This window comes from Macrobrachium rosenbergii, chromosome 42 (assembly GCF_040412425.1).
Source record: "Macrobrachium rosenbergii isolate ZJJX-2024 chromosome 42, ASM4041242v1, whole genome shotgun sequence".
Taxonomy (NCBI): Eukaryota; Metazoa; Arthropoda; class Malacostraca; order Decapoda; family Palaemonidae; genus Macrobrachium; species Macrobrachium rosenbergii.
In genome coordinates, this window is record NC_089782.1 from 38,421,322 (window position 1) to 38,436,321 (window position 15,000).

Sequence of the window (15,000 nt, forward strand, 5' to 3'; positions counted from 1 at the left end):
TATATAATAGTAAGGTCTTAACTGTGCTAAATTAAATCAGTTGTAGGAGAAAAGAAGGAAGAGAATGCGTCCCTAGATCTTAAAATACAATTGTCCCAAAAATTGAACAACTAGGGTTCTGCTTCTACGGGCGAATTTTATTCTTATTGTAAACACTAGTCAAGTAACAGTGGTTATCTAAATAGTAGTGAATTATTATTATTACTGTACAAAATCCTGAATTACATCAGTTTTAGTAGAAATGATAGGAAAGAAGGAAGAATGTGCGCCCCTAGATCTCAGAAAAGCAAGGTTCCAAAGATAGAATGCGAGGGTTCTGTTTTTTCGGGCGAATTAGGAGAGCCAGGCCTTAAACAGGAATTCGAATGATTTTTTTTGTTCTACAAAATTTCGTTTTTCATATTTTTCATATTTGTGGGTCTCTGCCGCTTCCTCGTTCCTTGCGTCAAGTTCGGGTGTAGGTGAACCTAGTAAGCTTTTTGGGAGCTAATTCTGAACAAGACCAGACATTAAAACACTTTTTTTGTAAGTTATTTAACAGATAAAAATGTTTGAGGTGTGTTTTTGGGAAAGAAAAAATTATTATTACTTGTTTATTGAAGGCTAATTTTGCTCTACGGACGGGGAGTGATTAAAATTCGCCTTCAATATACAAGTAAATACACAAGCTGGTCCGCTGGCAAAGTGGTTGGTGTCGTGACATGCCACTCAGATGTCGCGGGTTCGCGTCTCCCAAGGGCGATGAAAAATGAATGGCTCTGTATCATGATCAGTTACTGCTGCAGTATGGGGTCTGCGATGGAGGTTGAACTTCATTCTTAGTCAAAGGAATTTCCCAAAGGCCCGTGGGCTTGTTCCATGAATAGGTTTCATCTATTGAAATAATAATAATAATAATAATAATATAAACTATATCTTTTCCTCGAAATCGTACCTCAGAAAAATTTGATCAGTTAAACAACACACAAGAAAACCTATTTTAATGTCTGGCTCATTCAGAATTAACTCCCAAAAAGCTCTAACAAGTTCAACTAAACCCGAACTCGACGGAAAGAACGTGGGAACGACAGAGACCAGCAAATATGAAAAACGGAAAATTGTAGAAAAAAAAAAAAAAGTCATTCCAGTTCCAGTTTACGGCCTGGCTCTCCTCATTCGCCCGTCAAAACAGAACCCTCGCATTCTATTTTTGGAACCTTGCTATTCTGAGATGTAGGGTCGCACTCTCTCCCTTCTTTTCCATCTTTTCTACTAAAACTGATTTTATTCAGGTTTTGCACAGTATACTTCACTACTACATGAATAATCACTGTTGCTTTACTTGTGCTTATAACAGGAATAAATATTCAGTAATTCTGGATAATTCTCGTTTAACTCGATCATGATCTGAATAAGTAAAAATAAGCATTTACCATTACAACTGACTGAATTCATCAAGTAAACAGTTTCATATAAACACACATTTTTCCAAATTTACTCCAAAATTTTAAAATCAAATCGTTGATATGTATTCTAAATTGTTAATGCACATTTTTCGAAAAACGAGAATGCTTATGTTCAGGAAACTCACGGAAAACTAATGTCGAATATTCAATACATTTAAAATTTATAAGTCATAAGAAGCTGAGCCACTTTTACAGGTTTCAATCCAATTTTCATCCGGTTACTTGATGCAAATTGCATCTGTTACGCACATCTGATACCACTGACCCAACTGACGTCATATATAGGGGTTTATAAATTCCCTTAAACGCATTACTCAGTAAATGAACGTGATTTACGGGCAATTTACAACTGGCAAGCCAAAGATGCGTCCTGCCTTGGGTACATGAAATGGAGATCATATTCCCCAAAGAATGAAACCCTGCAAGTTATTTTTTTTTTAATATCTTTGCTTTCCCAACACCACCAACGTGAACAATGTTATTTTTATCCATACAAAAAAAAAAAAAAAAATCTTGAGCTCAGAGACAAAAGATAATTTAAGCTTTTTAAATATCTTTGTCCCCTCCATCAGACCATGAAAGTGACAACGGAAACTTCTCTTTTTGAACATATATATATTTTGTAAGAACCATATAAAAATTTTTTTTTGCATCAGAGAAAAAAATTTTTATTTTTATTTCATCTGTGTAAAAAATAGCTTTTTTTTTCTTTTTTATTTCATCTGTGACCAATAAAGCAATGCGAAGCATATACTATTTTTGAATTTGTATTTTGTAAGGACTTTTCTTTTTTGCTTCGTCTGTGTAGAGAAATAAAGAATGTTTTCTTTTTTGCTTCATCTGTGTGCAAAAAAAAATTATTATTTTCTTTTTTATTTCATCTGTGTAGAAAAATCAAGAATATACACGAATTTTGAATTTATATTTTGTTGCTTCATCTGTGTAGAAAAATATAATTTTTTTTCTTTTTTATTTCATCTGTGTAGAAAAATAAAGATTTTTTTCTTTTTTATTTCATCTGTGTAGAAAAATAAAGAATATACACGCTACACTATTTTGAATTTGTATTTTGTAAGGATTTTTCTTTTTTGCTTCATCTGTGTAGAAAAATATAATTTTTTTTCTTTTTTATTTCATCTGTGTAGAAAAATAAAGATTTTTTTCTTTTTTATTTCATCTGTGTAGAAAAATAAAGAATATTTTTTTGTTTATTTTGGTTTTTTTTTTTGCTTCATCTGTGTAGAAAAATATATATATATTTTTTTTATTTTTGTTTCACCTGTGCAGAAAAATAAAGAATACAGAAGCTATACTATTCTGAATTTGTATTTGGTAAGGATTTTTCTTATTTGCTTCATCTGTGTACAAAAATAGATACAGAAGCTGTAACATTCGCTTGTTATAAACCTCAAGTGGTCCTCTCATTCCTCGATGCTCAAAGGTAATCAATATAAAGCGAAAACTCGATTTACCAAACAACTTCCTTTGTTTACCAATAATTATATTAAAAAAAAATACATACATCTAAAACCACAGTATTCTCGAGGCTCTTGTTAAACCAATTTTAGACATAAGTACTTCCAGTACGAGTCAATGAGCGACATGAGGTTTAAATAATGAGAGCCGTCATCGACAATCATAACTCTCAATTGTTTTTGACCTTATTTGCAGTTGCAAAACGTCAAAATAATATCCATATTTCGCTCTTCATGGGGAAATTTCGTCAAGATTATTGTATAGGGTAACTTATGCAATTAGCTGGTCCGCAGGTATGGTCGCTAGCGTCGTGACATGCCGCTCAGATGTCGCGAGTTCGCGTCTCCCCAAGGGCGATGAAAAAATAACCGGCTCTGTATCATGATCAGTTACTGCCGCAGTGTGGGGTCTGCGGTGGGAGGTTGGAACCAACATTCTTTAGAAGCTTGAATTTCAAGTTAGTGGCCTTTGTGGGCTTGTTCCATACGAAGAGGGTTTATCTTCTGAATAATAATAATAATAATAATAATAATAATAATAATAATAATAATAATAATAATAATAATAATAATAATAATAAACGTCGCGTTACTAGGAATCAAACGGAACTAATTCATTTTGTTAAAAATATATCTAAGAAAGATAAATTTTGTAAGGACAAATTCCGTCGCCGCTAACGATGTTTTTTTTATTATTTTTTTTTAAAGAGCGGGCAACTGTGAAATCGACTGGGCATTAACAAACAAGGGCCTGGCCGAGATTGATCACACGAACGAGGGGAACGGAGGAGTGAATTCATCTACGTCCCATGAAAAATTAAACCAATTTGTCGCGGTCAGTTTAGCAAGGAACGTCGGTTGACCTTTGCCCCCCGCGGTCAAAAAAAAAAAAATTATACGCTTCCGTTAAAATGACACAAAAATCATTTACTTTATTTTTCATAAATTTTCCACAACGAGCCCGGTTAATTTTCTCTCCTGGCATTGTGAAAAAAATTGAAAACAATGAAAACGTCAAACGTTATTGTGTTGAAAAATTGTTTTCCCGCATCCATTAATGAAATGTTTGTTTATATTACAGCACCGAACTGTATTCAAAGGGCTTGTCATTCAGTTAGTGAATGTAACTTTGATGGTTAAATGATATACAATTTACGGGGAAATACTGGCTGAATTACAGCAGCAACGAAAATTGTGTTCCCGTAACGAAATTGTTATCTGAAACCGTTTACCTTTCGCCCTTTCACCATCCTGCTAACATTTTCTGACGTGGTCCACCTAAGGTTCTACGAGCATTACATTAATTCATTATATTATCTACTTGATTTCTTACAACTCTCTTTTTTCCTGATAAAAAAAAGTTATGGCAATCTTGTTCCTACTCGAATTTTCTTTATTCTTATTACACATTTTTATTTTATTCCTGACTTAGAACTGTAATATAGAATTTAGACCAAAGGCAAAACACTGGGGTCTATGAGGTCATTCAGCGCTGCAAGGGGAAATTGAGAGTAAATAAGGTTATAAAGGTGTAACAGGTGGAAAACCTCGCAGTTGCACTATGAAACAATTGTTAGGAGAGCCTGGAAAGTAAGATGGAAGAAAGGTAATATGAACGGAGGTATATCAAAAGGAATGAAAGGGGTTACAGCTAGGGGCCGAAGGGGCGCAGCAAAGAACCTTAAGTGATGCCTACAGTGGACTGCATGAGGTGCACTGATGGCACTAACCACCTACTTAGATGAATGGTGGAGATCAAACTAAGATTGTGTCTGTTGAAAAACTTCCACGAATCCTGACGACTAACGACGGCCAATGTATTTTTCATGTACCCCAGCAGGGATTTATGCCACAAGAGGTGATGACGGTGAATTAATCGCGCCATTAATTAGATATCCACTATGTACTCTGAATATAACGCGAAGAATCCATTATCGAAATTCGATATTGCCTTTGAGGAGGATGATGCATAAACGCTCACCAGTTTTCGCTGTGGCCACAGTCTCGCTGCTCACTGCTACCAATAAGACGACAACAGACTGGGCGATTTTGAAGGATAATTCTAGATTTCGACAACAGACTGGGCGATTTTGAAGGGGAAAGTCTAGATTTAACATACGTACCCTAATTAAAACTCTGTGTCTTATGGATGTGCGTAGAACCTAGCAGTCACTTTTACGAGATATCAGCGCACTCTGGACAGCCACAATGACCCCTTAAATTCTTGGCGAGCTTGATTTTCCGTATTTGCTGATACGTTTATCATTACGAAGCTTATGTTCAAGACGAAAATAGACGACAAAAAAACAATTTATCACTCCGTGACAAGATTTGAGCCAACAAAATCTGGAATTTCTGTCTACGATTCGACCGAGAGTGAACAATTCTTTGTTTACATCTGAGTACGACACTGGCTTGTAGCGACTAGCATATCCAAAAAGTATTAGGACGTGGAAAAGTTAATTAATACCGACCGGAAGCATAATTCAGTGCTCCAGTGTCGCTGCTTAGGAAAGATATATACGGGGTTGAATTGAATTGAATTGAATATAGAAATTAGGCCAAAGAAAATTGACAGTAAGAAGGTTTGAAAGGTGTAACAGGAGGAAAACCTCGCAGCTGCACTATGAATCAACTGTTAGGAGAAGGTGGAACGTAAGATGGAAGAAAGGGGATATGAAAGGAGGTACAGTAAAAGGAACGAAACGGGTTGCAGCTAGGGGCCGAAGGCACACTGCAAAGACCCTTATGTAATGCCTACAGTGTACCGCATGAGGTGCACTGACGGCACTATCCCCTACGGTGATATATACGAGGTGACTTGGATCAAAGCAAAGTGACATCATGGCATCTGAACAGAGTATAGATGCCGACACTTGAAAACGAACAGCACGCACTAACTCAACGGCAAAGTATCACCTATGCACACGAACAGAACATGGATGCTGGTACTGTCCAAAATAATTAACGCACACCAATGTATGGAACATCGCCCTAAAAGCAAGAGTGGAGTTTCTTCTTGAAATGAAGCTTATGGAAAATGGTTGAACTGGGTACTGACTGATGTTACACAATCAGTCATAAGTACAGTGTTGCTTGCGTGTAGTGAATCATCAAAGTCTTTCAGTACACTAACTTGTTCCACTGGCTAAACAAATTATACAAACCCTTACCTGACATATCTTCACAAATAAAACCTTTCAATTTCCATTTACAAACCATAAAGTAACTTTCGTTGTTTACGTGAACAAAAAAAAAAATTCTTGGCATTAAGGTAAGTCCAGACGAAGCGTTTTTCCATGCGCTAAGCGCATGCCTTTTGGATTAAAATCGAATGCGAAAGTTGAAAGACGCATGAGGAACCTAGACGCATGCTGACTCGTACTGTCCACACGTTGCTGTTTTAAGCTGCAGTGATGTCGAAAGAAACGGCCCAAAAAAAAAAAAAGATTATGGATGAAGGAATATTTTAAACAGCAAAGAATTAACTCTTAATTTTATTGACGATGACCAAAAACACGAGGTTCTTTGGACAACTGATTTCAAGGTTATTCTAACAAGTTACTGGGAGGAGATGCCCTTCAAAAACTTAGTGAAAAATATGCTACAGATGTCACATTGTCAACCTTGCAAAATGGTGTTTTTGTTCTGTTTAGAATATTCCTTCACCCATAATCTTATTTTGCCGTTTCTTTCGCCCCTGCTTAAAAACATTATTAATAATCAAGTAAGCGGCACAAACTCCCGCACAAAAAAAAAGTGGTTCCACGGACATCACGGCAACTAAAAATAGCAACGTGTGGACAGTTAGAGGCAGCATGCGTTTAGGATCCTCATGCGTCTTTCAACTTTGGCATTCGATTTCAATCCAAAAGGCATGCGCTCTGGACTTACCTTTACCTTTGCAAACATCCCCTTAGGGAAACACCACTCGGTAAATCCCAGTCGAAATGGAAAATGTAGCAGAGACCTGCCAAGACCTGACAAACTTCGACAGGGTCTTTAGGTCGCCGCGGGCGAGTCCAGTTGACGACTTTCTGTGATTCATGGTTTTCTCCTTTTCGAGATTTTCATGTCTGGAATGGGATGGAATATAGAATTTTGGCCAAAGGCCAAGCGCTGGGACCTGTGAGGTCGTTCAGCGATCAAACGGAAATTGACAGTAAAAGGTCTGAAAGGTTTAACAGGAGGAAAACCTCGCAGTTGCACTATGAATCAATTGTTAGGAGCAGGTGGAAAGAAAGATGGAAGAAAGATAATATGAACGGAGGTACTGAAAAAGGAATGAAAGAGGTTGCAGCTAGGGGACGAAGGGACGCTGCAGAGAACCTTAATTAATGCCTACAGCGAACCGCGTGAGGTGATCTGACGGAACTATCCCCCTACGGAGCACAAATTTTGACAGCATATTATAACTGTCCTAATACAGATCTCCGTCCTAACTCCCTAAGCGTTAACGCGTGGGAATAGTAGACACTAAATGAAAAGTTTTATTGGGAAACCTGAGTGTCATTATTATTCATTCACAATAATAACTTTTTCACTATAAAACTTTTCATGAAAGGATTAATGCTCAAACACAGTTACCTAATTACCCCATACGCATGGTAATTAGGTTTTGAGCTTTAATACAGTCATGAAAAGTTTTGTAGTGAAAAATTAATACTTTGAATAGAATAAATTCACTGCGTTTCACTTTATTGGCACTCAGTAGGTACGTAAAGTAATATCACATAGTTTACGAAATGTTAAATAAAATCTATTTTTGCCGAACAGAAATACTTAAAAAAAAATACTGAGTTCGGAACCACAAACCTCCTCTACGGATGAGCAATGCAGGGGCGCACCCCCCTCTCATAATGAAGGTCCCTTATATATATCCGGATTTCTCCCACATTCTATTAACTAGTCGTGAGTTACGAAGCCCACCTTAGATCTTTGTGAACCATCAAACAAGCAAAGACAGCCAAAAACAGAACCGTCTTGTCGTGGCTAACAAGATTCCTCTACTATTTTAACATTTCCAGATTTCAACATTCCGTGCACCAGTCCTGTACTGAAAAAGAGTGATTCGTAAAGCATATTTTTTTTTTCTTTTTTTGAAAATAAGTGATTCGAGAAGAATATTTACTCTATATTATTCTGGGAATCATATTAGATGCATAAATAACAAACATAAATAAAGCCTGATTCGTAAAGCATATTATTTTTTTTTTTAAGTGATTCGAGAATATTATTTTTTTTTTGGGGGGGGGATCAATCTTAGATACATAAATAACAAACATACCGATTCATAAAGCATATTTTTTTGAAAAAAGGTGATTCGAGAATATTATATTTTTAATTGCTTTTAATCAATCCTGGATGCACAACTAACAAACCTATACAGCCTGATTCGTAAAGAATACTATTTTTTATTTTTTTGAAAAAAGTGATTCGAGAATATTATATTTTTTTTTTATTTTTGGGACTCAATCTTAATGCACAACTAGCAAACAAAGAAAGCCTGAGATGTCACTTACGACGACTCGTTCGCAAGCAGTTGCCTGATGGAATGGAATATAAGATTTTGGCCAAAGGCCAAGCACTGGGACCTATGAGGTCATTCAGCGTTTTCCAGCTGCCCGATGGTACAGACCTTAATCCTCCTGTCTTAAGTGGTTTTACGTTGTCATCAATCCACTGAAAAACTGGCTGCAGATGAGGTCAAACATGGCGACCCATATACTTGTGCCAAGACAACTGCTGTTCCGTTAATGTGCCGAGACGAAAAATAGGTGCAGTTGGGAGCAAAAGAATAGGTGGGAAGATCTCAAAATGCAATGGTGCTGCATCTGCAGTATCGCAGCCTTGCAACTTTTGACTGGACAAGCAGTCACTGACTGCTAAAACACCTAATACCCATATGTGGTATTGTGGCTTGGACTCTGAACGCAGAAACAAGCGATAACACAATTTCCCGAGTCCCTCCACGGTCAGACAGGACTTTGCGTCTCAGATCTTTAGAGAAAAGACAGAAATTCGTTAAATTTATACCTATCGCCACATATCTGTCTTCTGCAGCACACTTTACGATCTTAATTATAAGTCAAGTTGGTCCCCACGCACTACCTTTTCAAAAAACAGTATCCAATGACAAATCAACTTTAATTTTCACTGTATTTATATATATATGATATTAATATAATTGACAAACACCATATATATATATATATATATATATATATATATATATATATATATATATATATATAAAACTACTATCATTTTTACCATCATATACTTTACGACAGTCAATATTCCTCTCGACAACATATTGAACTTATTATTCCTTTGAATGCGTCCCCGGGTGTGTCGCCGAGTAAAGGTGACCGTGCATGCAGGCACAATATTGCTTGAGAGAGAGAGAGAGAGAGAGAGAGAGAGAGAGAGAGAGAGAGAGCGGTAACGTTTTTTTTTTTTAATTCAATTACTAAATCTTGTCCACGATATATGACCACATACAAAAGGCGGCGATACACAAATGAATGTCGTAAATTTCTTTTATAAATAGAGTAATAAACCATTCCTCTCTCTCTCTCTCTCTCTCTCTCTCTCTCTCTCTCTCTCTCTCTCTCTCTCTCTCAATTAAAGGAACTTTAAGAAGCGAATTATTCGTTTCCGTTACCGGTAGCCGTAATCGCCTGCTTTTAGTGGAGAAAGATTATTGAATGTGGAGAGAACGAACACATCTAGGACTGAAGTGAGGCTTAAGTGTTCCTGTTAAAATTCTTTACTATCAATTATTTATTTAATCAATTAACACTATATTAACCAGGCAATACTGTCAGCCCCCAGATCTCAATTAAAAACTACTGAGGCTAGATGGCTACAAATTGCTATGTTGATCATCCACCCTCCAATCATCAAACATGGCAAATTGCAGCCCTCTAGCCTCAGTAGTTTTTATTTTAAGGTTAAAATTAGCCATAATCGTGCTTCTGGCAACGATATAGGATAGGTCACCACCGGGTTCTAGTTAAAGTTTCAAGGGCCAAGGCTCATACAGCATTATACTGAGACCACCGAAAGATAAATCTATTTGCGGTAGCCTTGATTATGCACTATAGCGGCTGTACAGAAAAGGCGACTTAAAAATAATGTAGGTTCTATGTTAATTGTTTCAGAGAATCTTTCAATCTTTTGGTTTTTCCAAATATTTAGTAAATATAATGGAGGAACTTATTACAAGAAATTAATTTCCATCCCGATGCCGGTTAATTATAGACAGAAGAGAAGCCTTAATTAATTCGTTATTATCCTTTCCAGGTATTTTTTTTCACTATGAAAACTTTCAACAATTTCCAGATTCTATAAAGTTAAAATAAATTCTTACCCCAAATGGAATTTAAAAAGAGTTAACCAAAGCCCGGTGGTGGCCTATCCTGTACCGTTGCCAGAAGCACGACCATGGCTAAATTTAACCTTAAATAAAATACAAAACTACTGAAGCTAGATGGCTGCAATTTGGTATATTTGATGACTGGAGGATGGATGATCAACATACCCATTTGCAGCTCTCTAGCCTCGGTAGTTTTTAAGATCTGAGGGTGGACAGAAAAATGCGGACAGCAAAACGTGCGGACGGAAAAAGTGCGGACAGAAAAAAGTGCGCACAGAATCAAGTGTGGACGGACAGACAAAGCCGGCATAATAGTTTTATTTTACAGAAAACTAAAAAAGATCAGGGCAAATTACTCAAGTGTTTTAAATTCACCAACTAGAAATAAATATTCACACAACTGATTGGAAAAGACTTATAATAAGATTTCCATAAAAAACTTTTCTAGAACAGCAAACAGCCTTTGGTGAAACAACCCCAGGCCTCCAAAGTCACCAAAATTTAATGACTTCAAAATGAATTCACTCAGACTTTCAAGTACTACAGTACGCTTCCGAATCATAATCAAGCCAAGATGAAACGCCCCAGTCAACCCAATTTAATCCTGCCTAATGCAAATCCCCTTTTCAATATGAATTAAAAAAAAAAAATGTTATAACGACTTTTTCAACTGCAACATTTTTTCCATATAACCAGGCCGATGCGAAACGAGCTCCCCGCCCCCGCCACCGCCCCCGCCCCCGCCACAACCTTCACCTGTCAGCCGAATGAAGTTTTTGTATGGATATATATGAAAAAAGTTAGGCGGCCGCGGCCTTGTGCTTTCATCACGAAATGTTTTGGGGCGATCGGACGCGCCTTCATAGCCGGCATTACTTCGCGGGGAGTGACTGATGGAACGCTGTAGGAGGAGACGGGGCTTCATGTGTGTGTGGTGGCGGGGTCGGGGGTGGAGAGGATATGAGATGATGGAGGAGGGTTTGAGGAAGGGGATGGAGAGGGACTGATAGTTTGGGGAAGGGGATGGGGAGGGACTGACAGTTGAGGGAGGGGGAGAGGAAGGGACTAATTGTTGGGGAAAGGGGAGGGGGCTGATAGTTGCGGAAGGGGAGGGACTGATAGTTGGGGAAGGGACTGATAGTAGGGAAGGGGAGGGACTGACAGTTAGGGGAAGCGGAGGGGGAAGGGGAGGGTCTGATAGTTGGGGAAGGGACTGATAGTAGGGAAGGGGAGGGACTGACAGTTAGGGAAGCGGAGGGGGAGAGACTGACAGTTAGGGGAAGTGGAAGGGGAGGGACTGATAGTTAGGGGAAGGGGGAAAGGGAAGGAATGATAGTTAGCGGAAGAAGAGGTGGAGGGACTGATAGTTGGGGGAAGGAGACGGGGAGGCTCTGATAGTTGGGGGAAGGGGAGGGGAGGCTCTGATAGTTGAAGGAAGGGGAGGGGGGAGGCTCTGATAGTTGGGGAAGGGAAGGGGGAGGACCTAATAGTAGGGGAAGGGGAGGGGAGGGGAGAGACTGATAGTTGTGGGAAGGGGAGGGGGAGCGCCTGATAGTTGGGGGAAGGGGGGAGGGGAGGGCCTGATAGTTGGGGAAGGGGAGGGGAGGGCCTGATAGTTGGGGGAAGGAGAGGGACTGATAGTTGGGGAAGAAGAGAGGGAGACCCGAGGGTAGGGAGAGGGAAGTTGGGGGGAGGGGTGCATTTCGATGCAGAGAGCAGAGGCGGTAAGTGATAATATCAAGATGGATGTATCAACCGAGATTGGATGAAAACGGCAGAGAGGAGGCAGATGGGGAGGGAAAAAACAGATAAGGCGCATGCGCGGGAGCCAAGGGTAGACTAGAAAGAAGCAAGTCACGAAAAGGTGAGGGAACGGTGAGGAGTACGAACAGAGATGCATCAAGGAGAAGGTAGGTGAAACGTTACGGGAAATGGAATAAACCTGATCCAAAAAGATGAAGTCTTGAAAAAAAATTAATTATGGAATTGATTTGAAGAGCAGGAGAAAAGGGTACACGAGATAATTGGCAAGAACACGAGAAAAGAGTTTGAAAATAAACATACGAAAGGAAAAAGGTGAAACACGAGCCCTAATTATATAGCATACTGTCACTGGAGTAACTCAACAGTGAGCATAAAAAAATTATTTCCCTGATTTCATACAGTCTATAACTGACATTGTAGCGCCAGTCAGACGAAAGTAATCAATCAATACAGGTCATATAAGGATGAATTAAATAAAACGATAGGCTGTTCTGTGAACTTGGCCTCTTGACTTTTAAAATAACTACAAAAATGCTACCCAAACGTGAAGCAACTCGACCTCTAAAAATGTGTGACCTTAACCTTTGAATCTGAGGTTCAAATTGGTTTACAATAATATCATGACATAACCATAACTAGATAAGGTGTTGGCTATAAAAATACTTGAACAGTTGAAACTTCTGCCCTGGACCAACAAGGGTCTAGCTTAATAAACTTAATCATTATGAAATAATCGCTGTGATTTACTAATATGAAAAATAATATACCAAATGTAGTATTAGCTATAAAACAACTGAAATGTCCAAAAACTGTAACCTTGAACAAAGAAAGTTTAAGTTTGATAAAATACTAAACATTATAATTGCTCACCATAAAAAAACTTGATTCAATCTGCTATGAAATGGAATGGAAAATGGAGTTTAGGCCAAAAGGCCAAGCACTGGGACCTATGAGGTCATTCACAGCTGAAAGGGAAACTGAGAGTAGAAAGGTTCGAAAGGCGTAACAGGAAGAAAGCCTCGCAGTTGCACTATGAAGCAACTGATATGAGAGGGTGGAAATAAACGTATAAGAAAGAATATGAACGGAGGTATAGTCAAAGGAGTGAAAGGGGTTGCAGCTAGGGGTCGAAGGGAAGCTGCAAAGAGTCTTAAGTAATGCCTACAGTGAACCGCGTAACGTGCACTATCCCCCTACGGAGTTTCGAACAATAAGAATAGCAGATAAATTACATAGAAGCAAAGAAAAAGACAAACTAACGAAAGAGAGAAAACGCAGGAAGAAGCGACTAGTCAATAAAAGCACAAATGGACGGGAAGAGAGAAAAAAAGACCACAAAAAAAAAATAACCAGAGAAAAAAAAATAAAGATGAAAAATAAAGCCATGAGAGAAGCTGATGAAGAAGGACAGTGAAACGAGAAAAATCAAGAATGGATAAGAACGAGAAGTGGCGGAGGAATATGATTGGGTGGAAAGCTAAAAACACGGGAGATGAGAACAGGAAAATAAAATAAAAAAAAAAGCATAAAGAATGGTGGAGGTAGACGACAGTTTCGAAAAAAAACTGAAGGGTGGACGAAATAATTAGTAAATTATGTAATTTCTTAAATAAATAAATAAATGATATACAAGTAATAACTAAAGAAAAATTAACTTTTAGGTGCAATAAAGTTAAATATTCCTTTGACTAAATATGGGGATAAAAATCCCAAAATAGGTAAAGGAAGACTTTAAGATACTTATACATCAGGAAAACATTAACTCACAAAGACAGGAACTTTCTCTCTCTCTCTCTCTCTCTCTCTCTCTCTCTCTCTCTCTCTCTCTCTCTCTCTCGTCTTGTCTGGCTTTCTCTAAACCGGTGCATTGTTTTCTTTTTTTCCAATCCCCTTACCAGACGGAAAAGCTGCGTAGAAAAATGATATTCATGAAAAAGGGGAAAATCCAATAAAACCTGATTACTCGCTTCCCTTGCCTATCCCAGACATACACGCAAACGTACACATGCGCGCGCGCACACACACACACACACACACACACAGAACCCCACACAAGCACACTCAGACAGGGGGGTACCTCTTAGTATTTTTAGCTTCATCCTTTTGAGCAAACTAATATGAGCGGACAAATGATATTCATAACACAAGAGGAATGTGTAAGGAAAGAGCCTTTTATATACCAAGCTCACTCCGTGGAGCCATCATTTTTCTTTCTCTCTCTTTTTTTTTTATTCCCTGTCCCGTCCTATGATTTAAGAAAAAAAAAACACAAAAAACGTGGAGGTAAAAAAAAAAAAAAAACACGAGTCTCCTTTGGGCAGAGATTGTTTCAAAATCTTGCCAATTTCGGGTTCTTAAAAGCACATTTGTGAGTGGGGATTTTCTGTAATGTTCCTCGGCCGCTTCTCTTCCACCAATTCGTGAATGGAGACTCTCGAATAAAGGAGAGGGGAAAAAATCAGAAATTCATCCACAAAAGTCACGAGAAATTTAAAGATATCAGTGACTCGTTTTTGCGATGGGAAACTTACCCGCAAGATCCCGCTATTTAACGCAACGTCGAGGTGGAAAAAAGCAAAACTGCATCGAGATGACCCAGAATGAAGAATACAGTCAGGAGGGAAGACGAACGGAGAATCTGAAAGGATTTTATGCTTGTGTATGCGTGCGTGCAAGAGCGCGTTTCTGACAGACGCCAGATTTTTTAAGAGGAGCAATGACTGTATCGGCCGGAAGGATGTAACCGTTGGTGGATGGAAGAACGCAGAATACGACTGATTTGATTAAGAAACGAACACAGATTTATAAATTATTATTATTATTATTATTATTATTATTATTATTATTATTATTATTCAGAAGAAGAAGAAGAATGTAAATATGGTTCTTCTTCTGAATAATAATATAATAATAATAATAATAATAATAATAATAA